At 32.7% G+C, this 3784-nt stretch overlaps 1 pseudogene; it reads left to right on the top strand.

Moving 5' to 3' along the window:
• The first annotated feature begins 279 nt into the window (after window positions 1-279).
• LOC147277396 (F-box protein At4g09920-like) lies at window positions 280-3420 on the top strand (annotated as a pseudogene).
• The last annotated feature ends 364 nt before the right edge of the window (window positions 3421-3784 follow it).

Below are 3784 nucleotides of genomic sequence, written 5' to 3'. Positions count from 1 at the left end.
CATTTTTGTTAATTTGGTTTGGTTTCTATTTGTTGTCTTTGGTATTTTGGTTATGCTTTTTGTATATGTATATATATATATATATGATCACCCGCTCACTTAACCATCCGCTTACCACGGTGCGAGGAATTCAATGATCGGGACCGTCCTTTTTTAGGTCCATCTTTAAGGGTCGTCCCTGTAAAAAATCAGCCAAATCGATGGTTGAAATGATGTTGACAAATTCGTTTGGTCTTTCAAAATTTGCAGACAAATTACAATTCGTCAGATAAGATTGAAATGATGTTGACAGTAATACACTGGCTAAACAGTTTCTGATTTAGCTGATTTTTTGCAAGGGTGATCTTTGAATGATGCCCTAAAATATGGACAGTTCTAATCATTGAAATTCTTTGCTGGGTGGTTAGGTGAGCGGAGAATTCCCCGCTCTATAGTGAGTGAGTGATCATTACTGTATATGTTAGTAAGGGAAAGAAAAAGAGAGAAGATTAACATATGCTTTTTTCTTTTTGGGTTCAATTGATAGAGTGGTTACAACTTGAGAAGTAGAAAGAAAAGTAAGCATGACTACAACATGATGGACCGAATCAGTGTGTTGCATGATGAAGTACTTGTTAGCATACTGTCTCTCTTGCCCCTAAAGGAAGCAATAGCTACTAGTATCCTTTCTAGGCGATGGCGGTATGTGTGGGCGTCTTCTATGACTCTCCATTTTGATGATGAGAAAACTTTATGCAGTTTGTCTCGGCTCAAACCAGAAATACGAGAGTTGAAAATACAGAGGTATGTCAGTTGGGTGAATAATGTGGTGAAACAGCATAAAGGCCCAAAGATTGAACAATTCAGCGTTGCTTTTGATCTAAACCCTACTTTTTCAAGTTCCATCGATAAATGGATTCAATTTGCGTTGAGAAAGGGAGTTCAGATGCTTGAGTTGGACTTGTTAGATTATGGTGTTTGTTTTCGAGGTCATAACTATACTTTTCCCAGTGAACTTTTAGGTATCAGAAAAGGGTCTTCTCTGAATTAATCCTTTGTGTTATGATATTTCAAGTCTACATCCTAGTGCATACATTGGCTTTAAGTCCCTCAAAGTTCTTAATTTCAAATCTGTTGGTGTGGATGAAGAAGCTCTTGAGTAATTTTTATCTAATTGTTCAGTTCTTGAGCAATTATCCGTGTTGGATTCCTCAAAGTTGGGTAATCTAAGAGTTGTCGGTCCATCAACGGCACTGAAGTACTTAGTGATATAAGCATGTAGCAACATTCAGAGCATTGAGATTTGTGATGCAAACCTTGTTTTATTTGTTTATTTTGGGCGTGAGATAAACTTGCTTCTTAGGAATGTACCACGCCTAGTTGAGGTATCCATTTGTGAGCATGGGTGTTTTGGTGTCTTAGAGATTTTTTTCACCCAACTTTCATGATGTCTCTCTGAGCTAGAGATTCTCAAACTGTCTGGATCATGGCTGGTTAGTATATGTAATTATTATGTGCTTGTGTTCCTTTATTTTTGTTGGATTATGTCAGTGCCTCACTCCTTGTTTGGTAATTTCAGGTCAACAAGGAGAATCATGTATATCCTATATATACTACCAAATCTCAAGCATTTGGAATTAACATTTGATTTAGAAGAAGATTGTAGTCTTCTTATATTAACTTCCTTCATGAAGGCATTTCCTTACTTGCACAAAATTGTTTTGTATGTAAGTATTTCTACTTGGTAGATTGCACACTAAAACTTGAAACTTGGTATTTGTATAGGAAAATGTTACTTATCAAATTTTTTTTTTTCCAACTTTTGGATGTGAACTCTTAAAAAAATGGAAACAAAATGAAATTCCTAAAAATCCGTCCCAAACTCTTATCCTATAATAACTTTGTTTGAAATTACACACGAATTATCCTACAATCTTTAGTATTTACTCATTTGTTATGTACATATTGGGGGGGTTTTATTATTAGAAAATTAGTATTAAATACCAAATTATAATAATTTTTTGGTATAGTATGAAGACCATATAATATTTCAATTGAACTACTAAATTTAAAAGTAATTTTTTAGATTAGGTCATAAATATATTGGCCCATTTGATTTGAGTATTTTTCCATTTGACATTTTTGTCATTTGACCCACATATAATGAGTGTTAGTTAAAATTTATAAGGTTTTGACAAAATTACTCTTGAGGCTTTTATATTATTTTGAAAATTTGCTAATGTAGTCTTAACTTCATATTTAGTTGTGACTGTACGACACTCAAAACTTCAAATTTAATTGTGACTGAACGACAGTCACATCTAAGTTGTAAGACAGTCACAGTTAAATTGTAACTTAATTGAATTATTTGTAGTGAAAGTATACTATAATATAGTATAAATAGAGGTCAAAATAATACTTGTACTCAAAAAAATACATAGTATATGGTGTGAGTTGTCTCTTTCAATTTACCAAGACAATCACAGTTAAGTTGTGACTGGATTGATTTTTTATTTTTTTAATATAATATAGTATAAATTAATGTAATTTTTGTGATGTAATATTATTTTTATTTTTTTTTATGGTAGTGGCATGTGATGTAATATTTGTAAATTCTAATACCCTTTACTTTATTATTTTGTTTGATTTTTCAACTAGTACCTAATCTAAAATGCTATTTAATTTTGATACCTAAACTAAAAAGTTATTGAAATTTAGTAGTTAAAATCAATTGACCTTTTTATTATTAGGTGTATAATAACAGTTAGATACAAAATCTCCCAGTTATTTTCCTTGTTAAATACATTGCAAATAATAAGACCAATTTGCATACTAATTAGATACCCAGTGGGTAGGTACATATTTGGAAATTGGGTTGTCCGTTGAGGTATGAGTCACTGTTACATATTTTAAGTACATGACGCTTACATGTATGTGCTAGCTACATAAAATAACAATGCATAATATATCATTCTTTGCACAAAAAAAAAAACCATATTCATGTTGCTAGCTAATTTGGTAATCATATTTGGTAATTATATATAATGAACTTAATGGAACTTTTGGTTCTTGTTGCATGTACACACTAATTTGTTTCCTTGGTGCAGTATGCCTATCCCTTATTGGAGAGAATAGAAGTACAATTTAAGAAAGCTGCCAAGTTCTCCCATCATCACCTCAGGGTAGTGGAAATGGTAGGGTATGATCATGACACACCTGATTATGAACTTGTCAAGTACTTTATAGAGAATGCTGTAAGACTGGAGAAAATTGTTGTCATTGCTGATCGTGTTCATCCTAGTGAATTATATTGGTGTATACCGAAGCACAGACTAAAGAATAGTGTTGAAGTAGAGGAGAGGAAAAGTCTGGCAGATCATGCTAGGGAACAACAGCTTAGAAAAAAAAGTGCCCTCAACTATAGAACTTGTATGCATGTAGCTGGTGCAATATATGCTTAATTTATCTAGTGATTGTGTTGGTAATTATCAAATACTAAAGTTTGCCTCAACTACAGAATTTGTATGCATCTAGCTGCCTGGTGCGGCCCTTTATTTCTCTAGTGATTGTGTTGGGTAATTGTCAAATACTAAAGTTTGAGTTATTGATGTGAGCAAACACAAGCTCAAATTGTGAGGTAAAATGAATAGTTATAGGAAATGGTCTGAATTTGGTAAGGGGATACTATGGTCTGAAATTGTCTGAATTTATCATCCAAAAATATCAGGCCTTTTTTTTGTTTTTTTGGCTTTTTATCACAAATAGTCCCTCAATTTTCACCAAAACATCAATTTGGTCCCTAAAG

The sequence above is a fragment of the Dryas octopetala genome, chromosome 8 (assembly GCF_963921425.1).
Source record: "Dryas octopetala chromosome 8, drDryOcto1.1, whole genome shotgun sequence".
In the NCBI taxonomy this organism is placed as follows: Eukaryota; Viridiplantae; Streptophyta; class Magnoliopsida; order Rosales; family Rosaceae; genus Dryas; species Dryas octopetala.
Note: the sequence above shows the minus strand (reverse complement) of the source record. Positions and strands in the feature narration are given on the sequence as shown.